Source organism: Helicoverpa zea, chromosome 19 (genome assembly GCF_022581195.2).
Source record: "Helicoverpa zea isolate HzStark_Cry1AcR chromosome 19, ilHelZeax1.1, whole genome shotgun sequence".
NCBI lineage: Eukaryota > Metazoa > Arthropoda > Insecta > Lepidoptera > Noctuidae > Helicoverpa > Helicoverpa zea.
The window spans coordinates 1,598,193-1,623,563 of NC_061470.1; the positions used below are offsets into that span (position 1 = coordinate 1,598,193).

Here is a 25,371-nt window from a genome sequence, read left to right on the forward strand (position 1 = left end):
AGCTTTCTCGATTTAATACCATACACACGTAAAATGCTTTATGCGTCTGAAAACGTACAAATTACGCGCCGCATACCAAAGACATGTTTACTTTCAACTTCTGATCGCAAATACATTGTTCACGATTACGAACAGTCTCAGTAAGACCCGAGCCAAGTCTAAAAAAACACCTTTTATATAAAACTACGTTTGATGTCATTTAATCACAAAGACAGAATTGTTCTCTGTTGCAAATCCTATCCACCTATATCCTATCCTAATCCAGAATGCATTGCATGTATGCATTGCACAAAAACCAATGGTATCCTATTCGAGAAGTCAAAAGACTTGACCAGCTAACGTCAGCGAGCGCGTTGCGTGAGCGTCGCGTTTTGCTGCCCTGCGGCATTTGCAGCGCGCTCGCGGCGCGCACGCGCCGCTCTCCTTGACGTTTAACTGCTAAGGCGTTTAGCGGGCGGCGGGGATAGCGGGCGAAGGGGTAAGAACGCAACTCGAGCGCCGTGTGCTCGCCGCGAGCGCGTCGCTTGCACTCTTCACACATGCCGCAGGGCAGCAAAACGCGACGTTCATGCAGCGCGCTCGCGACGCCCGCGCTACTCACACGCCCGAGGATCGCGCACGCCTAATGTGGGGTCAGCCTTACCATAGTGAGTAAGTGCACAGAAAATCCCCGTCATACAAGTGTTTCTCCCCAGTAGTGAAACTATCCTACCCTATGCGCCTGCTGATGATGATGACTCATTTTATCATCCATTCAGCTATTCCCCAACTATGTTGGTGTTGGCTTCCAGTCACCGAATCTGTTTTAGTACCAATATTTTGCTTGGAGCGACTACCTATCTACCTATCTTCAATCCAGTCAACTACACAAGACGATATCCATGGTAAGACTGACAGACTTTCTGGCTTCTGATTATATAGTCGCAGCAGCTGCAGAAAATGTACAAATGACAGCTTTGTCAGACTCAAAGCATATAGACATAGATTATAGCTGTTTCCTGTGAAAATGACTTACGCACCATACGTAATAATTTTCCAAATTGGCTGACTAGATCCAGAGATATTCACAACGTCACAAACTTTACTTCTTTTGTTTAGATAAATGGTCACATCCACAACACAACCTTGATCAATGAATCTATGTGACTGCTAAGTGCTAATCCTAATTATACTGTCACGTGAAAGAATGAACCTACGGGATAAGTAGTATTTTGACTATTCTATATTGCCCACGCAGACGAAGTTGCGGGCAACAGCTAGTACCTACATAATTATGATAATCAGGTGTGTGTAATACAAGGAAATATTGTTATAATAAATCACCATTACTCAGAACAATATTTTTTTTGAAAGAATGAACAACAATTTCTTTAAAAAATAAAAAATATTTTAGTTGCGTATGATATGCCTATTTGTAATAATCACTTATTAAAACATGTAGCTGATTTGTGGCATCGTGAATTACATAAAGGAATTTCTTACAGGCACAAGACAAGAACTGACATGTTTTTGTCATTTCACTGAACCAATTTAGGGATTTGTTCACTAGATTTGTTTAGGGAAAAGATAAAATCGTGTTGTTATTCCCCGTTATCCGGTAATCCCCGTTTTTATCATATCCCTGCGACACATGCATACCTAGGTAAACTTCGGAGAAATTCAAGTTTCCGCTACGCGAACGTTTGGCCATTAGCTAGTTTTCATATAAATAACGTATGTATAAAATTCAAAATAACGTATGTAAAAATCTACAGCTCTCTATGCAAGCGCTTAATATGAAAAATAGCTAATGGCCAAACGTTCGCGTAGCGGAAACTTGAATTTCTCCGAAGTTTATGCATGCACTGATTTCATTCATACATAAACAAGTATACACAAATACACACAAATTTTTGGACACATCTCTTTTCTTCTAGAATCTATGGATTAAAAAAAGTTCCGCCAGGACAACCTTCGCCCAGCGGAATCAGTTTTTGGTGATTTTTTTCACAGTGGCTGCATACACAATTATAGGACGTCATACACTAATTATCTACATAATAAAAATCTTTAAATTCAACAACATTCCGCTGCGCGAACGCACACCACATCACATCATCATCATCACAACCATATCCAGATAATAAAGCCTTTCTTGTTAAACGGGCTATCTAATACGGAGAGAATAGGTCAAATCTGCCAATAATTCATAAAATTAGTTTTTTCATACAAACGAACAAAATCTTCCACTTTATAATATCAGTACCAGCTTTATACAAGTGTAGATGCGATAGCGCCATCTACGAAGAAAATGCGGACTTATCATCCACTCGTTCGATCAAATTAAGCAAAAGAAAGTAAGTTCTATAACAATCTTCGGAAACTATCACACATTCGTGCTCGTAGATGGCGTGATGAAGTTCAAGGTAGGTCTAGTGGTTGTAAGCTTGTCTGCTGATGAACTATGTTCGTGGTTCGTTTTGATACATTTATGGGATTTTAGGAGTTTCAGCTGTATTTGGCGATGACCCCGTGTGACGTGTCTACGTGTTTTCGAGTAAAGTGGTTCGCGAGACAGCGAAAAAATGTCAGTTCGGTAGCAAAGAACTTTTGGCGCCCATTAGTTACAACTGGGGGCTCCTTTAGATACGGGACCTGAATCAATTGCTTGTCTAGAATCGGTTGAACCGGCTCTAATAAGTACATTTCAGTTTCATCATAACCTTTTCGCGCAATCGAGTAAAAAGTAAACAAGTATAAGTGTATATACTTCCATAATTTTTACATAACCCTTCCGCAGTTGTAATAAGGTAAAAAGTAAACAAGTATAAGTGCATATACTTCCATAATTTTTACATAACCCTTCCGCAGTTGTAATAAGGTAAAAACTTAAGAGACTTTACATCATGAACATTGCATTACGCGGTTAACTCTTAGCCTACTTTCCTTTGCTTGTTCTTCTAAATATTTGACGGTTAACATGACCTAATGGGTAGTGTTTATTGGTAGTTAACTGTGTAATCTCTGTCTTGTTGGTCTAGTAACAGTAGTCGCGTAGCGTTGTGCACGAGGTTTCGAGTTCCATTCCCATGTTGGCCAAAATCGCTTTCGTATTATGAAACTTGCATAATGTAGTCCGTAGTCTGGAAGTGTATGATTGATACACCCGTGCATCCTTCGTGCGATTGAATCCGGACGAGGGATTAGGGAATGCTCCTGTGTCTGCACAAATGCTCGTGGTGAGGACTATACATAAATAATTCTTTTAATACGGGTTCAGGAAGTAGATCTCTAGGGCTGAAACCGCTGACAGAAGCAAGTATAAAAATAATGGTAACTTATAATCGTTCTGTGGGTTTTAGAAACTTTCAAAAAGCAGCTCGGAGTCTGGAAGGCAATCCCCGTGCCTGGTAGGGCACGTAAAGTCCCCAAATGCCACGTCAAAGACCGTCACGGCGGATTTGAGAAAACTCTGACACCAGGAGTTGTAATACTTTTCCGATGATGAAACCCAAAGAAGTCATGTTTACCCAACGTATTATTTTCAGCTTTACAAAAATCTACAAGCCAACTTTCAGACATAAAGTCTATACATAAAATGGTTATTTTAAACACTTCGCATAAATTATCAATCACTTTACCAATCAATCCATCGTTACAATAATCAATCACAAACATCCAATGATTCCTCATTGAATTGATTAATTGAATTGCTTACCCATTAAAACTCAAGTTATAGCCATTGGTTTTGCTCGTAATTATACCGTTCTTGTTTGCACAGCGAGCTAATATGTGCTATATGTAATTAATAACTGTACTTGTACGTGTGTGTGTGACCAAAGATTAATGGAAATAGATGTGATGTTGGATTTTTGTTGTTGTTCGTATTATGCCTACTTTTTTGCAACAAGAGGATTATCTGATATCTATATTTAATACAAAGCAGGATTATAGGTGTGGTTCTTGAAAAAATAAACTGTAAAAGAATTATTGGTCTGATGCATTCTTGGAGCATGATGCAATAGCCAGAAAGTGGAATTTCGATTCAGTTTAAATTATATTTATTTATTTGTCAACGATGAGGAGGACTATGTCACCTTACTTTTAGATATTTTCGTTTCATTAGTTTAAAGTAGTTTATAGTATGTATTTTATGGTATTGTATATTTTTCTTAAATAAACAAGCATTATTAATATAAAAAAGCTTTAATAAGTTACAGCTTTAAAGGTTTAACTAAATCTTAACTCCATTTCATGATATCAAAATCAATGCATCCCAGCAGACAACACTTATGAGGCACAATTCCCCCATTTTTCTATGTGTTATCTACATCAACATAATCACAGCACTACTGCTGCAACGGATATTTGCGGTGACAGCGGCGCGCTTTCTGCCCGCCAGTCGCCGTCAGACTGTCGCACGCTCAGATCTATGTGGTAGGCATTTGTTTATAGCTACTACGAAGTTAGGTGTTCTTTAGTTGACTAATTAAAGACGAATACTAGACATGATAGTCACAAAATCAATGAATCCACGCAGACAAGACTTAGTAGGCAAAATACTCATTTTTAACGTCTCATCTACATGAACATAATCTCGGCACTACTGCTGCCACGGTGCGCGAGTACAACGGATACTTGCGGTGACAGCGGCGCGCTTTCTGACCGCCAGTCGCCGTCAGACTGTCGCACACTCAGATCTATGTGTCAGGCATTTGTTTTTAGCCAGGGGCTGCTGCGAAGGTGGTTGTTTGGTTGATAAAAGAGCATAGGATGAATGGGTTACGGATGCGAGACTTACTGTCACATGCACGAACATACAAACATTTCTACATATTTTGGATAATTTGGGAAATAAATTGATATCTCTTACTTAATAATTTAAAGTTGAAGAGTTAGTTTGTATTTGCTAACCTCAGGAAAGCACTGGGTTTTTATCCGTGTGCGCAAAACAGTTCATACGGGACACGGGTGAAGCCGCTGGCTGCAGCAGCAAAGATGGTAACATTTGTAGCATAGACGTTTTTTTATATTTATTCTGAAAATGCTGAACAAATTATCATACGAGTTCACAGTTTTCTGAAAATTCGTAAAAAAAACCTCAATATTTTTCAAATTAATTATACAGATAATTGCAACCCTACGCTTTAATTGTATAAGGCCAATGGATCACCGGCTATTTCTCTACGCGTTATCTGCCATCAAACTGTTATGAGATGAAATGATAAGGTTTCTAACTGCACCGGAGTTTGCCGTCATAAGTGTCCAGTGGGGTTGAGATATATATGTTACCGTAAGATTACAAACATCGTTAGATTACAATCTATCTCGAGAGATTGTAAACTGTCGAATTATTGTGAACCGTAACATCTGATTGCAATTTAACGCATTATTTTTCGCTATATTATAATCTATCGATGAGAAATTGTCAAATTGTCAACTGTCCGAAAGCTCTCTCTGATTGGTCAGTCTTTTTGTAAGATCGACCAATCACGACCAGCCGTTCTGTTCCCATGGAGTTCCCGTAGAGTTAGGAATGAAATAGAGGTGTCAGTTAAATAAAATAAATGCTCTTCAAAAATTCTTCAAGTATTATATTATTTGACCCAGCATGGAAGTAAGCATGCAACATGCAGCAAGCATAACTTCTGTCACGGCTCCGGCGCTGCGGGGCTCCGGCGGTCCCATGCGAGCTTATCGTCGCAGATGGTTTTCACGCTCACCACCGCAGCTTCGGCTTGCTGGCCGGCAGAGCCGGCCAGCCTCAGCCGCGGCGGCGAGCGCTGAAACTACCTGCGCCTCAGCTCGCAGGCCGCCTCGCCCCTCCGCGCCTACGCGGTTTTGAATTGCACTCTAGGGGTAGGGCAGACAAGACTACGTGGAGTCGGTTTTGCAGCGATTCGTTTTCGTCACTAACTTCAATTTTTAATACAATTTTTAATTGTGTGTAATTTGAGTCTTAAAAATTAAGTACAATTTTTGATTTTATAAAAAATTAAATCGTCACTTATTTTTGCACGTCAAAGAGCTGTGACACCGGGAGTTGCAAAGAACATTGTCTTTTTTGACGTTCTACCAATCAGCGCGCAAGATGCATTCCGTTCTACGCCAGTTGACAATTTGTCCGCTCTACATCGCTCTCGATCTTACAAAAAGACTGACCAATTAGGGAGAGCTTTCGGACAGTTGACAATTTGACAATTTCTCATCGATAGATTATAATATAGCGAAAAATAATGCGTTAAATTGCAATCAGGTGTTACGGTTTACAATAATTCGACAGTTTACAATCTCTCGAGATAGATTGTAATCTAACGATGTTTGTAATCTTACGGTGACATATATAACACGCAGTCATATCTAGGCGTTTAATATCCTGTTAGTATAATGACCTACACAAATAAATCAGATAGATAGAGATCGTTTTTAACATCAAAGTAAATAAATAAAATAGACATTACAATAAAAAAACTTTATTTTCTCTTCAGTTACAGTGTGCTCGGCACATTATAACATAAGATGCATTTTTAGAGAATGGTGTCTGATTAAGGTTACCCTTGTGTTACAGATTACCATTTATCCTTTTAATTTTTTCATAATATAAGTAACACATTTTTATAGGAATATTATAAATAATTTGTTTTTGAAAGCGCCAAGCTTAGAAACTACTTACTGGGTCTGATTAGAAAATTCTTATTCTCGACATGGGAAGTAGTTTCCTTGAGACGTAGGTAAAACCACGAGAGTCAGTTTATTTTTAAAATAAAGATTTAGACAAAGAATAGCACTACGCGGCTGGTTGACGCATCTCGTGACCAAAAGGCTGGCTATTACCTCGGACAACGGATTAGCATGGCGATCCAAAGAGGTAAGTAATGCTGCCAGCCTCTTGTGGCGTATAACATTGGTAATTATCAGTTTCGCGCTTGGAAAATCGTGCCTGAACCTTAGGCCACCCGATAATTTCTCCCTTAACGTTGGCTAATTTTACAGTTTACTTGATTACCAACAATATAACCTATTACCGTGGGTCTGTGGCCATAAGTAACTTACGTTTCCCCAGCCACCAGCGTACTATGTAACTAGCCGTTCGTCCGCGGTTTCACTCGCGTCCCGTGAGCGCTACTGCGAGTACCGGGATAAAATATAGCCAATGTTACTTGGGAAGAGTGTAGCTTTCCAATAATGAAATAATTTTTCAAATCAGTTCAGTAGTTTCAGAGCCTTTAGGGTACCTACAAGCAAACAAACATTTCAGCTTTATAAATTAAAGTATAGATAACATACGTATAACTTGTGCCTCTCTACATTCAATGCTAAGGCCTCTCTTAGCCACTTTCGTGGTCTGCACTGCAAACTGAGCTCTCGAACCGGCTTTCACGTTCAATATATTCGATATATCGATAACTTTGTTGTTAAACCGATTAGTTATCGAGTCATAATCGTAATTAGAGCTGTCTACCTCAATATTGTAGTTGTCTATGAAAATTTTCTCCCCGTTACATTACGTCAAAATACATCACCAAAGAAAGTTTTTTGTGGCCAGTAATTATGAATAATATTGACAAAACAGTTGAGAGAAAGTTTAAGGTACATCATAGGTTAACTTTGTTAAACAATGGAGATTGCTCGTAAATAAAATGAAGCCTTTGAAAAACTCGCAAAAATAAAAGACGGTACGGTACGAAAAAGTTGTTAACAGTTATAAACTCTATGCTGAAAATGGCCAGTACTTATTTAACCAAAAAAGTTTACAGCATAAATACTTCTTCATCATCAAATTTCTCGATAACCAAGAAGCAGCACATCTGAAAAAAATAATACAATATAATTTATTATACAGCAAATTTCACTTGTTTTGAGATTCGAATCATGGATGCGCATACATCGAAACGTAGTCGGAGGCAGTTGACCACTGGCCGGCAAGAAAGCCGCACGCAGGCGCGCTTGCACGCACCGATAAAAATAAAACGTCTATGGTTTGTTGCGCGCGAAAATTTGACTTTTATAATCTGTGCAGTGCAGTGTACTTTATTTGTTGCATGTTTTGAAATTTGTTTGATTCAATTTGGATTTTTTTGGTGTTTTAATTGGACTTTATTATGGTAAGTTATAATTATTAACTTTTTATATACTTAGGTGTTAATTTTATTAATTAGTAAGCAAGTTATTTTTAAAGCCGTTTCTTATTAATCGAGAACAATTTTTCGAAAAACATTTCAACGGTTATTTTTTTTACCATAAGCTAAACCCTTTATTTTTTGTACTGAAATATATTTTTCCTGCGGCATAAATTTATGAATTCCTATTACCTAACAAACATACATAACTATCTTCGTCCATTTACAAAACAACTAATAAAACGAAATTGCCTTTTGTCTACATTTTCCAACACATGGTTAATAGCAATAACTCGAAAGTTTTCGAGTAAAAGTTGCGAAGCCTTCGCGATTTATCAGAGTACCTAAATTGTAACCAAACACACACGAATTCCAATCTTAAAACTACAGTAAGAAGGTTGATAATTAAGTAGATTTTTTTCTCTTAAGTGCTGTCATTGTACATCTTTGGCAGTCGTCACGGGTAGTCAGAAGCCAGTAAGTCTGACAACCAGTCTTACTTAGGAATATTGGGTTGCCCTCGTAACTGGATTGAGGAGGTGTAGGCAGCTGCTCCTTGTAAAACACTGATACTCCGCTGCATGCGGTTAGACTGGAAGCTGACCCCAACGTAGTTGAAAAAAGGCTAGGCAGATGTCAATTTGCAGGTCTTGCTTCTGATAACTCTATTCGGTCTCCTATTAGGTCCAGTCAGCGTCAGGCACTAACTAGCTTGACCTAAATTGTCACACACATTTCTTCTATTTGACTATGAGAGTGAAGAAATAGTGTGTGCACCTATGTCTGAGCAAATGCTTATGCACTATAATATGTCCTGCGTAGCTGGCTGATCTCCTTATATGAGAACACATGGAGTGTCAATGAATGATTTTCTTTCTTTCTGATAAATATTTATCGCACTAACGTTTGCCTTAATTCGTAGGCTATGGAGAATGAAAGTGTTCACTAGTGAGCTATCTCCCTAGTGGCCAGAGTAGCGAGTCACAGCGTAAATTATTAATTAATAAGACGGACGTTATAATTAATGATGTTGTATGACTAAGCTTGATTTACACGCGGTTTAATTGGCTTTTCTTTAAAGTTGAAAAAAACTTCTAGGTATGATATATTTAGATAACTTCATGAACTAGCTTTTTCCTCCAGTTTCTTTCGTATCTTGAAAGAACTAGGCCATAAACTTAGTAAAAAGCTATCATGCCTCCTTTTTTACGTTAAGAGTTGGGTTTCGTTCTAAAATAAGACAGATTTTGCGTTACAATAGAAGGTTGGTTAGATAGAGTTAATTTAGCATACATTTCAATTAGTAACATTGTTGAAGACCTACGTAAATGTTATCTACTGAAAAAATCGTTCAATATTAGATAGCCCGTTTATAGAGAAAGGCTATAGTCAAATTTTTCTTCCTACGAAATGCAGATAAAACTCCAATGGGAGCCAGTATTTTATACATAACAAGCTTTTGACTAACCTCATACATTATTTATTTTTTTACAGACAGAAAAAGCATTAGATTTTTCTTAGTAGTTGTTTCTTTCTTATGCATTTCATACTTATGTTTCTTAGTGCATGATATATCTTTTGTCCCATTGTGTAAGCTTAAACAGAGGTCAGTAATTGATTAGACCTCGACCACGAAATTTCTCTTGATTAAATTAAAAAGTATGATATTCATTATTTCCTGTTCTCGACAATGAACTTCAATTTCATTGATTATGATATTTTCTAGCCATAGGCATTAGATAGGATAGAGAATATGAAGACTTAAAATCTTTTTTGTTCAATTTAGATTATTAACTTTTATATTTCGCTCTATTTTAATCGATTTCACATTTTCCTTCAGTAAGTTCATTTTACAAGGAGTTTTGAAATGCTATCTAAAAGTATAGCTAGACAAACTGTGGAAGGAATTATTCATTGTAAAGCCTAGTGTCAAACAAAATACTTGATTGATCTGTCTGTATAATTTGTAGAACAATTTCTTTATTTAAAGTATGACGGTCTGACACAGATGAGTACCTACAGTTTAATAATTTTAAGCACTTATAATCATACTTATATTTGTTAATATAAAATTGAGACATTGATATCTCGAGATGTGAAGCCGATCATTAGTGGAGCAACTTTCACATTCAAGAATTATGAAGTATGTTTAATAATTTTCGTTTAGCAGTCTAGTAAGATCTAAGTAAAGAGTTATTTCGTTAGTTTTCCTGTTAAAATTGTCAATAGATTTATCTACTATAGTAATACATATAAAAAAGAGGAAACCTTTTTTATTTGTTTGTGGGTAGAATGTTTCGTTAAAAGTACTGAAACTCCTGAATCAATTTGAAAAATTCGTTTATTTTCGGATACAACACTATTTCACTAATAAAGGTTCCCACAGGACACGGACAACCGCGGGAAAACAGCTAGTTTTATTCAGACTAGTTTAGCCCCGATTGTGATGTCCGATGAATTACTAAATATTACCACATTATTTTATCCATTATAGAATGCAATAAACAATACGAATATAATTTGTTATGCGTTTGTATTATGCACATTCTTGTTATTGCAGCTGTAGGTATGCGTATTTTTAATATCTCTTTGTTCAATAGGTTTACAGTGATAGCTAAGTTATAAGCTTCTTGAGAAAGGAGGATGTTCTCAATTCGGATGTTTTTTTTTTTCGTATTCATATTTTACTGTGTTAATACTCTTTTATGCTTACTTAAAACTACGAACACGAAAAACTGTCTCTATCCTATAACTCTGGCAGCAATTATTTTCAATAAAGACATTTGACGAGAAAAATAAATTAAACACTACTAGAAAAAACTCTAAATAAAACAGTGATTCGCTCAGAAAATCTCTCTTTATTATTTAGTATGCGACCACTTAGCCTAAACTAATTACCAGATGATTATCTACGCGTGGGTGCGCGCGCGCAAGCAGAGTATTTTTATATAATATCTACGAGAAGGAAGTTGATCTTAGGAATTTGTGTTTAATTCATTTTAAATACTCTTTGATATTTTAATTGGTGTTTAATAAATTTTATTTTGAGTGTTCCAAATAAATTGTCTATGAAAGTATTTTTTTTTTCAGTTTTATCAAGCGCGCGCGTACATGGTGACACTCACACCTAATATTATTTGATTTATAACATGTTTGGACTTTAAAAGAGACTATGACCCTTGAGTTTGTTTCGGCATTTCTTCTCAGGAACAGTCATTAGGAAATGCTGACCTCAGCATTCTTAAAAATGACGTGTAAAAGTGATTTTATGTCCAACTTGCAAAATAAACGATTTCATTTCATTTAAGTTGTAAAATGTTCTGAGTGACTTTAAAATTACATATTGCAAAATAATTACAATGGTTGGATGTACTATTCAATATTTTGTGCCCCGTTTTAATCTAAAACTACTATTACCGGAATAATTTCTTTGTAAACATTTTTTCACTTTATTTGGAAGATGCTTTGGCTAATTGATAGTGTAGTAGGAGCTAGGTATATACACATAATATTTGTAATATGTATTCGTTTTATTAAATAATCGGCCTGCAATTATCAGCAAACCCAGGTCCGTATTACCGATCAAACCAGTTTTATATTTTAATTATAAAAAATAAATTATAGCTATAATTAAAAGCCTAGGTGTTAATAAATTATAATTGTACAGGAAATAGGCAGTTAATTTTAATATTAATTAAAACGACGGAATTGCCACTACTGTAGATATATATAATATAATTTCACAGTAATTTTAATAATTATTTTGAAAATTATTTACGATCTTCATAATCAGTGGTGAATTAGATTTTATGCTTATTAAATTTCTCGATTGCTTACTATAAGGAGTTTTATGTGTTTATATGGTTTTACCATGATTTCTGAATGTTTCTATCGATTTAGTTTGATTGTTGGTATTTTTTTACTTGACTTTTGTTTTATCTAGCTATTGCCAGCTGTTTTTCCCGCTTCTTGGAGGAATTAATTCCCATAAAAATATCCTATAATGTTATTCTGATGTATAGCTATATTATTGCCAAGTTCCATCAGAATCCGCTCAGTTATCGTGTGAAGAATTAACAAAAAACATACACACACTCACAAACTTTTGCCTGTACAATATTAGTTGTTTTGACTACAGTTGTAGTATGTTTATATTTGTATGATATTTTAGAATTAGCCTTATGAAGTCTAGACTTAAAGAAATAGTCAAAATAACTTGAAAAGAAAGCATGCTCAGTCTTTTTTTCAGTTGAAGTCTAGACTTCAAAAGACTAAGCATCAATCAACTCTTTCTAGTTTTAACTAGGATAAAAACATAACAATTATTAAACATCAAATACTTTTTCGTTACCCACGAGAAAGCCGATTTCACTATCAATAAAAATTGTATATAAACATTAAAATACAACATTTAAAGCCATGTTAACATTTCATAATAATGTTGCCTGATTGACCAACTAAGGATATAAATATTGATGATATGCTAATTCTTTATTTTTGTATGGCAATACTGGTTTGTGATAGTTCTGTGCGTACGTTGAATACTATGGTTTGACGTCAGAAATACTATCTAAATAAAATCTTTGTGTTATTAAAGTTATTAATTTTATGAAGAGACTAACTTGCGCCAGCGTTTTCAGAGGACTACTTAGTGCATAAAAAGTAGCTATAGCCTTCATTGATAAATGGGCAACCTAATATTATGGGCCCTACTTGCCTGAAAAAGGAATAAATAAAATAAATAAGTAATATAACCTAATATTTTTCATATTATTTCAGCTTTGTAATAATGTAATATAGTTTTTACTGATTATCGAGTTAAATATTTTCTGTCTTCGATCTAGAATAAATATATAGTAACAATCCTTGTAAGGGTCCTATGTGTCACTTTATTTAGATGCAAGAAAAAATCTTTTACGATAATATCATGTAAACCAATTCTACCTTAACTTTAATTATACGCCTTCTCGTCGCATAAAACCTAGTTAACTTCTAACTCAACATTATCAAGCAAGCTTATTATAAAGATGAAATCATTAACCGAGGTTATTGACATTCATCCATTCCGATACATATTATACTGATCGTGAAATCGATATTAGTATGCATCTAATTAATCAGTTGTAAATTAATTAATACATCGAAATTATATCGAGAACGATATTTTAATCTGATTATACTTTGATTGAAGATCGACTGCTTTCAAGAGCAAGTAATTTTTAATGTGATATCGAAATATGTATTAAGAATTTTGAAATCGGTAATTTGAATATGTATATTTTTATACATACCTATCCATCATACCTCATTGAACATCTTTGGCAGTCGTTACGGGTATTCAGAAGCTGGAAAGTCTGACAACCAGTCTTACCAAGGGGTATTGGGTTGCCCGGGTAACTGGGTTGGGAAGATCAGATAGGCAGTCGCTCTTTGTAAAGCACTTTTACCCAGCTCCAGCATCCAGGTAGACTGAAAGCCGACCCCAACATAGCTGAAAAGGCTCGGGAGATGATAACCTGTCATCATTAACTAAAAGAGTCACTTCGAAGACCATTAACAGCACTCATCATGCAGTCGAAATGTAGCAGTTTACAAAGACAGTTGCGCAAAATGAGTGAAATAATACAGGTTTTATGAAAGTGGTCCTAGCTCTGAACTAGGTTACGATTCGCGGGCAGGCGCTATAAACAAACATAATACAGCTTATGTGTTGCTAACATTGTTTTAGCAAGTAATCCGTGTAGAGTAACTATTTTGGACTAATTATAGTGAATACTAGCCGTTTTCCCGCGGTTTTACCCGCATCCCGTGGCAGCTGCTGCCTGTACCATATAAAATATAGCCTATGTTCACCGGGGATAATGTAGAGGTAGCTTCCCAACAGTAAAAGAATTCTTCAAATTGGTTCAGTAGTTTTGGACCCTGACCATCCTAACTAATATTATAAATGTGAAAGTAACTCTGTCTGTCTGTCTTTCTGTCTGTCTGTCTTTTTGTCTGTCTGTCTTTTCTTCACGCCTAAACTAATGGACTGATTTGTGTGAAATTTGGTACAGACATAGTCTGGAACTTGAGAAAGGACATAGGATAGTTTTTATTACAAAGAAATACAAAAATAAAAAATAAAATTTATTCCGGACATATACCGCCATCTATTGGTCAAACCATAAATCTGCCGGAAGTCACTATTCCACGTGAACGAAGTCGCGGGCAAAAGCTAGTTTCAAATAAACAAATCTTTCCTCTCTATAATATTAGTGTAGATATGCCTGTAAAACCGTCGAATTCAGAACCTCTTTTTTATTGAGAAGTCGGTTTAACATTATTACTAACTAAGCTTACTTGACTGTACTAGAAACTTAGTTATGTTTTTTATATAGAGTGTTTGATATTCTTTGATGCATAAGAGCGCAATGTAGATATGTGTAGAATGGTAATAATTGTAGCCTTGTTATTATAAAGATTTCTTGAGTCATTATTATTTATCTCCGTTTAATTGAAAAAGAAATGCAAGTGCAGTAATTTGGACGTCACTCAGAACGTTTTGATACAATGCCTGGGTTAAACCATCGCTTGACCTTCGAGCTACGAAGCCCAAGGGTTAATAACTTGTCTGCTATTGTTGCAACTCATGTTTACTTGCGCTGACGATGATGATAAAACTTTGCACTGAGAGAGATTGATACGTGGCATTCTTGGGGAAAGTAAAATAATAAAAAAACAATGTAAATATGTTTTTCCAAAGAACTGTTTAGATTTAATTCGGCCCGACCCGAAATAGACGTGTATCCTAGGAATCAATTAAATACTCATGTTTGGAAAAAAACAAAGACAATATACCTTGAAACTAAACTTTTATTTACAACAAAAATGGTTACAGAGTTCTTTACAAGTTAAATAAGTAAATACTTGAAAGCGTCGAAAAAAAATTTCCTCATCGCTGTCGACTGGGAGCGTGCACAAAAGGCTGGCAGTATTACCACAGATTATACATATAATAGTTACTACGGTATTACCATGGTGGATGGCAATGCTTATCCTTTGTAGTTGGATGGTAAAAATAAAGATATTTTGGATTCTACTTTTTCAATAAAACGAATTCGAAAATAACTCCTTTAGTATTTTATCTATCTAATAACATGACTGACAGACATTGACCAAGAAAGTTTAAGATGAATGATCAAAATGCAAAATTTTCCTCATACACAAATCCAACGGAGTCTAGAAAGTTTAAATCATGATTAAGCATTTTGTAATTTATAAGACAGGTATTATCTTAATGTGGTGAACATTTGGACTTGATCTAGCGTCTGTAGTCATTTATAATGGCGACTAGTTTTGCTCTGAGGTTTTACCCGTTAATACTACTTCGTCACTAGCCGCTCGTGTTTTGTTTTTCATTTTTCGTCACAGCCGTTTCCGATATTCAATCTTTGTTCAAGTTTTGCTCACTAGAAATACAAAATTGACATTGTAAGGCCAATGTCAAAATTGTATCTCTAGTAAGCGAATTAGGAGATACTTAGATAGATTTTTGGGAACGGCTGTTAATTTGTAATGAAGTTTGTGAGTTTGTGAGGCAATTCTGAAAATAAAAGAAGCAAAATAGAATATCAATTTATTGACACGAGATAAACACAATTGTAGTGCAAAAACAAAGTAAGGTGCCAAATAGTTTCAGGACTGGTGAAGGGCTTTCGATATTGGGGGACTCTTTTGTAATCTTGATCTTTAAAGTGCTTATTTTCAGCTAACTTTGAGTAAATGCCTTATTGATATTGATTTTTTGATTTTGATGTTCATTGTGTTCAAACAAACGTACAACTTGCAGCTTTACCTCTACTAGCTATATCAAGTATTGATGTACTATATTAAGTGTAGATTAGTCTTGGAAATGCAATAATAATATCGAGTAGTTACGACTGCATTAGTAGAAACGTGATAGTAGCCTTGATAACATGCTTTTGCATATAAATTGCAATTTCATCAGTCTGTGTTCTCTTAGTCTGAATGGAGAGACGATATATCTTAATATGCTTTTACCTTGTATTCAATTGCTTTTTAGATTATTGTAATAACTTACTAAGACGTTCCCTTGAAGATCAATTAAATTGTGCTAAATACATCGTGTACCTAGGGTTAATATTGAAGATAGAGACTAAAATTTGAATTGCACAATATAGAGGTATTTAATTTTTTTTTTTTGTAATATTGCACAATGATATTGTACGTCTAGGGACCACCCAAGTAATAATAATTACATAAAACATAATTTATTGACGCTTTTATAAATAACCCATTGAAGTCATATGTGAAAGGAAACCTTATTTCATTTAGAACTTCGCAGAATTCACATCTTTATTGTGTTGCAAATCTTAAAATTTTCTATGACTTTAAGTTAGTGACTAAAGTCCAATGTTATGTACTATGAATTTACACGTAGAATTTTCAAAGTAAACTTTTGTTTTAAGACACACCAACGTTTATGTTATCGGTGAACTTTGGGCTAAGTGAGATAGTGGCATGAAATAATCCAGAGTTTTTAACACAATTAATGATCGACATAAATAATTAAATATCTATCAGTTTATTTAACACTCATTATACTTGACAGTAAAAGTAGTGACAGTGAATATGTTTTGTTACTGCCACATACTTTCGGCGTGAATTGCAGCTTTTCTGTAGGTCAAATAAGTTTGTACATTATTATAATGACTTTGAGATTTATGGTAAGAGCAACTATTCCCTGTGGTTTCACCCACGTCCTAGGAAAACTACGTTCTCTAAGCGGGTAAGTAACCAGTGTCGTTTGTCAGGATCTAGCTAGATTATATCTGTGTAGGTATTAAGTTATATTTCCAACGACTCTGTACTTTTAGCGTGAAAGTTAGACAGACAGATAGATACTTTCGCATTTACAATATTTGTAGGTATTTGTACTCAGACGCACAAAAATGTTATATGTCAAGAAGTGCAAGAAGTGCAAGAAGTGCAGGCAAGTACCAATGCAACTTTTCTAAGTTTGTATGTACTTTCTAAGTATATCTTAGACACCATTGACTGTGTTTCGGATGGCACGTTAAACTGTAGGTCCCGGTTGTCATTGAACATCCTTGACAGTCGTTACGGGTAGTCAGAAGCCAGTAAGTCTGACACCAGTCTAACCAAGGGGTATCGGGTTGCCTGGGTAACTGGGTTGAGGAGGTCAGATAGGCAGTCGCTTCTTGTAAAGCACTGGTACTCAGCTGAATCCGGTTAGACTGGAAGCCGACCCCAACATAGTTGGGAAAAGGCTCGGAGGATGATGATGATGTTCTTGGTGAGATGTAAAAAATTCAGTCAATTTGATGGCGAAGATTTATCTGTTCAGTAAAGAATTTAATTCTTTAAAATATTCATACAAACACTTCACATTTGCAAAGACACTCCATCACATAATTGACCCGATTTTAATGTAATTTGGTAGACAGATAGTCTTGAGATTGAGAAAGAACCATAAGTTGACCGAGTTGCGGTAAGTTATCCCCTTTTTTTTTGGAGGGGGAAATCCTCATGGACTTCCTCCGCCTAGGGAGAGGCGGAGGGGTGTGCCGGACTCTTACCGGCTAAAACCCCCCTGTGTCCTCCTTGCGCGTGGGCGCGGGGCCGCGGGAATCCAAATTCTTCCGCAGCAAGTTATCTTTTTACAGCATGTAGGCGAATCCACGAGAAACAGCTAGTTCTCATACTGTGCGTGAGTTTAAAACATTGTAACAACGTGTTAACGAATTTATACATTGTTTTTAACTGAAGGTCAGTTATGGCAGTTAACCGTGAAAGTTAAGTGTGATTGAGAAAGCGGTTCATTAGTCAAGTTATCTTAGCGCACATCTTTGTAGTTAAAGTTACCTAGTATTTAACGGCTGGTTTAATTTTATGCGGTGTAGTTAAATGTTATATTGGTGGGCTGTAAATGGTTTTATGGTTTTTATATAATTAATATTAATAGATGTGTGATAAGAGGTCATTGTGTTGGTTATAGATTTGGTTGGCAAGGAGAATACTTGATCTGGATTCTTTAGAACGCAAATAATATACTAGTACTTTTTCCTACAAGCAAAAGGCTGGCATTGCATTGCAATTTGCTGTAAATATATTGATATTTGTAAATTATGTAGAGCTCTTAAATATTTAGTAGATGGGTATGTTTTGTACTTTACAACACTTAAAAATTGCCGATTTTGGACCCATTTGCATTTTGATTTTACGCTTATCTCTTTCATTTAATCAAATCAATTAAAATTAACCAACCAAGTAAAACATACACGTAACAACATATCAAAAGATGCTCCACAGAATATAAACCAAAAATCATAATAGCCATACACCATAGAGTACCGGTTGATCGACATAACTGTGTCGATCAGATGCGCGCGCACGCTATGACCTACTTCATGCAAATGCTCTCAGAACATACGGGGACCGTTAAATTATTACCGAAATAACGTACCTAAGAAAATGGAAAGTATAGCTGTGATTCAGATTAAATTTAGTGGCTGTATGTAATGGTTCGATGCGTGTGTGTAGGCTTTTGCTGGTCGTGTAATTGATTAATGTAAGAGGGCTTATTTTCGTTTACTTTGAACCTATTGTTTTATGTTACAAAAGTTTTGATACATTTATTCGAGTTGGGTACAAAATTTTTAGAATAAAATAACCACGAATGTATAAAAAAAAGCTGATAAGGCTAGGTAGTTTTATCCGACTGCAAAGAAGGGGTATGTTTTTTGTGAAACAATATTTGGAAACTCTTTTGTATAGTTTAAGATTATATCCGCAAAAAAGTACCTATCTTCTGGACACCGTAATAATGCAAGCAAGGCGGCCATGATCTCAAAATGTTGTCTACAGTTTCCTAAGACTGAAAATACGTTCATGAATGAAGAATTATATTGATTTCGAAAACTTAAAAAATATACATGTGAGTACCTCGTACTAGTTTTAACTTGAAATGTATAAGATTTGCACACAAAATTCAAATAGATTTTTTGCTAACTGAGGCAACGAGTCTAGGATCAGTGTATGTTTTAGATGAGAAATGCAGCCGTGATCTTAATGGGGACTTAACTACTACCAAAGAGGCCTAATGAGCACTCGCTATGTTAGATAGAATGCAGTATTCACTAGGGCTGCCAATCGATCGGATTTATTTAAACTGAAACATAATTCAGCATTTGGATTGTTCTTAATATTTTTGGAACCTACTGAAAATTAAAAGAGTAAGACTAAAATCAGGCCTCAATTTATGCCGGCGACTTTTTACAAAATAGCGTAATTAATTTTATGTCTTTAAATTGAGTCTAAAACTGTTTTTGTGAGTGTGAAAACTTTTTTTTGATGGTTTTTGGTTTTATCTAAGTTGTTACACATTGCAATATTTAGTGAGTAAGCTGCAGAGTAGAAAAAATCCCCCGAGATTTCCAAAAATTATTGCCTAATACATGCCATAATTAATTATTAAACAATTAATGACTCTAAATGTCTACATGAATATTTGGACCTGGCAACCCTAACTTCAAGTTAAAAGCAGTAGCAAATTAAATAGTTTTTATTTGCTAAGTAAATGCGCGCTAGTTTTTTGCACTCGACTTGCGGTCCGTAATTGATTAAGCGTAACTATCATTAGTGTCAAAATACTATTTCTGAATGGCGTGCAATTTGTTTAGTGTCGAGATAAACGGTTATTTTTATTTATTTATTTATTTATTTATTTAATAGTTCATGTACACAGATACACACACAGAATACAGAAAAGAAGAAAGATAGAACATATAGTACATAGGCACAGCTTATTTCAAGAGAAATTTCTTCCAGCTGGCCCGTTATGGGAGAGTTAGAATAAGAAGAGATGCAGATAGTGTGTAAAAAAAGAAAGAAGCTATAACTAAAAATAAATACTAACATTAACCTAAATACATATGTAAAATATATATAAAATATATATATATATATAAAAAAATACACTAAATACTATATGCGTCTATGATGATAAGGACAAATAATGTTCCTTCAACTTCCGTTTAAATAAAGCAACAGTTTGGCAGCTCCTCAGCTCAGGCGGCAAATTGTTCCATAACCGTACAGCGTGCACGGTGAAGGAGTAGGAGTAGAAATCAGTGGAGTGGGAAGGGATTTTAAGTAAGGATTTGAGATGAGTCCTGCAGGACGCATCAGGTGAGCGGAGAAAGGAGAAACGTTCCCGCAGGTACGAAGGAGATTTAGGATTGAAAAGGATATTAAATAAAAGACACAGAATGCGAGTGTTCCTGCGAAGACGAATAGGGAGCCACTTGAGATCCTTGCGAAATTGTGAAACATGATCATACTTTTTAAGATTAAAGACAAAACGAATACAAAGATTTTGCAAGCGCTCAAGTTTATTTAAAAGCTCCTCGGTGGCATCCAAATAACAGGCATCAGCGTAATCTATAATGGGTTGGATGAGAGTCTGAGCAAGTGAAATCTTGGTTTTCAAGGGCAAAAACTGTTGAAGACATTTCAGCGTATGAAAAGTATAGTGAACTTTGCGACTAACTTCATTGACCTGAGCTGACCACGATAAGTAGGTATCAAGAGTAACACCCAAGTTTTTCGCTGAATTAGCGTAGTCAATCTGAACCCCATTCAAACACAGTGGTGGTAGTGACGCAACATCTAGCCTGCTACGCATGTATCTGCTGCCAATAATCATGGCCTGAGACTTCCTGGGATTAATTTGCAGTCCAAAGGACTGCGCCCAATCACAAATCGCATCCAGGTCACGATTCATGGCAGCAACGGCAGCTTCTGCATCAGCACAGGGAAAATGTCTGTAAAGCTGCAAGTCGTCTGCATAGAGATGGAAGTGGGAAGAAATGACCTTTGTGACAGAGTCAATGAAAATAGAAAACAGGAGAGGAGAGAGAACGCCACCTTGAGGTACACCAGCAGAGAGATTGCACCAGCCAGAGGTAAGGTTACCAAGGCGGACACGTTGTGAACGGCCTTTTAAATACGAATCAAACCAACTTAGGGTGGAAGGGGAAAAGTTTAAAGATTTTAGAATGCCGAGAAGAATATCAAAATCAACAGAGTTGAATGCACTGCTAAAGTCAAGAAGAACTAGTAAGGTGAGAGATTTGTTTTCCATCGCAAGGCGAATATCATCGGTGACCTTCAGCAGTGCTGTTGATGTACTGTGACCAGGCCGAAAGCCAGATTGAAAAGGACTCAGCAGGTCCATTCTGGATATATACGCAGACAACTGACGATGAACTAAATGCTCAAGAACTTTGGAAAGGAAAGGGAGGATTGAGATGGGTCTAAAATCGGTTAAAGCAGCAGGATGTACAATTTTGGGTAAAGGAATGACAATCGCTGCTTTCCACAGATCAGGGAAGGAACCGGAGAATAAGGAAAAATTTAAAATATGAGTCAAAACAGGAAGGACAGAGGAAAGAGTAAGGGATATCATTCTAGAGCATATATCGTCATTACCTACCGCATTAGATGAAATCGCCAGAATAGACTTCTTCACATCATCGGAGGTCACAGCACACCACTCGTATGGAGGACAATCAGGCAACGGCAGACTGGCCAGCTGACTCAATGTACTGGCTCTGACGTGTGCAGCCAAACGAACTGGAGGAGAGGAGAAGTAATTGTTAAGAGCACACACGTCAGTGTCACCACTATAAGTAGCCTCAGCCTTGCCGATACCGATCGATTTAAGGAATTTCCAAACCTCGGAGGAGCTACGATTATCGAGAGAATTGTGGAAGTAGCGTCTCTTAGCATCTCTACACATTCGACTGCAGCGGTTACGTAAAGTTTTGTAAGCAAAAAGGTTGCGCTCAGATGGACTACGCTTCAGCCTCCTCTTCGCCCTATCCCGACTGGCCATCAATTCTTTAATGGCAGGAGTGAGCCAGGGAGCCGGAATATTCCTAACTTTAACACGACGAATGGGGGCATGGCTGTCAAACAAACGTAGTAATTTAAGGTTGAAGCAGTCTACCATTTCGTTGATGCAGGTGCTCTCCAATACACAGGTCCAGTCAATGAGATCAGCATCACGCGTCAATGCCTCCAAGTCAATGCCCTTGTAATTCCGAAGGAAAAGGTACTGTGGCTTTCGCTTAGGAGGACGAATCCTGTAAGATAGAAAGATGAAATCGTGGTAGGAAAAACAAGCAGTAAGCTGTCCGTGAAAAGAAATATTACTGATCTTAGACACAATCATAAGATCTAACAAGGAAGGAGTACAATTGGGAAAGTGGTGAGTAGCAGAGAGAGGTAAAATACTAAGATTGAAAGAAGAAAGAAGAGAATTAAGTTTAAGCGCTCGACTGTCATCCTTCAGTAGACAAGTGTTAAAATCACCCATCATGACTATATGCTCGTACAACGGGCAATAATCATTCAACAGCGAATCTAACATGTCAAAGTAATTAATATGGAGGTTTGGACTATAGACTACTCCAAGAAGCATCTTAGTGTGATTTAAGATAACTTCAAGAAATAGATGCTCTGCTGATTCCGAGTATAATGAAGGGGAAGCACTGATGATCTTATACGGGACATCAGCCCGCAAGTACATGGCAACACCCCCACCTCCCTTTCCCGTTCTGTCGTTCCGAACCAGAACAAAACCAGGGAGGGCATAGTGAGCAGACAGAAGCGAAGGTTTCAAAAAGGACTCGGAAATCAACAAAGCGTCAAGGTGCGCACTGTCAATAGATGCCAGAAGGTCGGAGTGATGACCAGGAACACTTTGAGCATTTATGTGGGCTATGTTGAAATTATTAGGATAAGGCGACAGAAGTGAGGAGATCTGATCACCCAACGTCAAGGGAGCAGAAGAGTCGCCATCAGCGCTGACAAAACTGTTGGAAGTTGAAGAGCAAGAGAAAAAACTATCGTCTAAGTTGAAATCACACATAGACATGCAAATAAAAATATACCAATAAAATATTAAAATAAATAAATAAAAATACGCAACTTAAAAATATAAAATAAAAGTACATTAACAAAACAAAAATAAATTACCAATAACTCTTGGCTATTTTAACTCACCCATTCGCATAAGAGTAAAACAAACAGTAAGAAGAGAAAAGAATACACGCACACACAAGAATCAGTAAACACTAGATATAATTAATAATATCAGTCAGAAAAAGAGAGTAACAGCATAAAAAAAAAAAAAAAAAATGAAGGTGGCAACACAAGTATAAGGACAAACATCAGTCAGCTATATGAGAATAACATACTACAAATTATAAAAAAAAAAAAAAAAAGAAAGAGGGTGACAACAAAACGTCAAATTGACCTGTCATTGTCAAACTAACCAAACATAAAACATTAGGTGAAGTGAAATCTAAAAATAAATAAAAAACTAACTACCGGCTTAAAATAAAAATAAAACCGAACTTGGTCGAAAAAGTACCGACTTAGCACTCACAAAAAGTGTAACACACGAGAAGGAACTATAAAATAAGGAGGTTAAAGCGGAAAGTAGCATAGAAAAAACAAGACAAAATATACATTTAGCGACGCGCCTTCCTCAGCGTCTTCGTCTTCTTGGCAGCAGCTTGTGGAGAAATGCTAGGCACTGAAGGCAACGAACTTCCTCCAGCAGTCCCTACATCAGCACTAGCGGGAAACAATGCTATGAGATCATCTAGCTCACCCATATTGGAGATCTTACGACGAGACTTATCTGCCGCTTGGACGATGATCTTCCCTTCCGCGGACCAACAGCTACTTATCCCAAAATGTTTCCGGGCAGCAACAAAAACTTGATGTCGCGTCTTAGTGAGAAACTCAGATATTGTGATACCTGAGCCTTTAAGTAAGGTTTTGTTGTCCCAGACAACACGACGGTGCTCCATGTCCCTGAAGCGTACCAGCACAGGCCTGGTTTTACCCTGTGAGGCACCAAGTCTGTGGCAAACCTCAAAAATGTCCAAGCAGGCATCATCCACCTTCATGCGCTTGACAACGACGTCCAGGACAGTCTCATTGAGCTTCTCGTTAGTCTTCTCTGGAACACCGTGGAACAGCAGGATCTTCCTACGCATAGTAGTTTCATGTTTGTCCAGGGCACGGGAAAGGAGCTCAGTCTGTGCTTTCAGAAGTTTCAGTGTCTGACAAACAAAACTTTTGAACTCCAGGAATTCCGTTGAGAGCGAAGCCAGGTCAGGATGTTTAGGAGCACTGCCAGCAGCAACCTTCAGAAGCTTATTTTCATACTCCTGCATTCGGGAACTGAAGAATTTCTCCAAATCAACCACGCTCTGTGCAAGTTTGTTGTCCATGCTTGTGATGTTTAGGAAATGTTGTGATTATTGTGGTAAAGTGAGCGAAGGTGAGTTATAGAGCCAAATCAATACATGTATTTACGAAAATAGAAGAATTTCTAATTTTAAATAAATATTAAATTATGGAGCAATAAAAATACGTCTATCTGTCACAACTACCCACAAGTTAATCTCATTAATCGTTAATTTTAGTGCTTGTACTATGGAAAGATATTGAGTTAAGTCGAAGATTTAATGTATTTTTATTTAATTCAAAGCCAATTTTTAAATCGTCTCTACCTTCTACTGAGGAATAAATGTAGTGGTTTGACATATTTTCTATACAAAAGTTGTTACTCGTAAAATGTCAAACATTTCTTTAGATAAAAGTTATCTGGCGATTAAAGAATCGGCCCTTAAAGCAGTGTATATTTTTGGCACTCTTTGGCGACATTGTCCGGTTTTACTTTAATTATATTATTACGCTTTATAAGAAAAAGAAAAAACAATTATGAAGAAATTGGTGCCTGTGGGTGTGTACCTACTTGTATCCGAAAGAAATCTGCGATCCGTTTGCAGTTTGCTCAAATTAGTTTTAGTCAATCTATATTAATATCAAGCTGAGAAGATTGTTTAGTTGCTTCAACGCGCTAATCTCCACCATCTAGCTATATGATTAGATTGAATACCCGAATGTGTCAACGACTGGAGTTGTCTTTTGTTTTGAAAGCAATAGTCGTGTATTATCGTGAATTGATCGTAGGCGTAGAATTATGATATTGCCTAGACTGACTAGGTTCTATCTTTTCAACACAACCAAGTTGTTATTGTCATTTGGCCCTGTACGAAACTGTGGTGTATTCTTAGATCGTGGGTTGTGGGTATTTTCGCCTTGTGTTAGGTAGGTCTGTTCCATACTATGTATCTTTTGGTGTGGTTCTATTTATTGTACAGTT

At 36.4% G+C, this 25,371-nt stretch overlaps 1 protein-coding gene across 1 annotated transcript in view; it reads left to right on the forward strand.

The window, feature by feature from the left end:
- The first annotated feature begins 7,945 nt into the window (after positions 1-7,945).
- The window catches only part of LOC124639498, a 67,520-nt gene continuing 50,094 nt past the window's right edge, over positions 7,946-25,371 (forward strand). The window contains exon 1 of the mRNA XM_047176887.1: positions 7,946-8,084. The gene's annotated coding sequence lies outside the window, so the exon portion shown is untranslated. The remainder of the gene's footprint in view (positions 8,085-25,371) is intronic.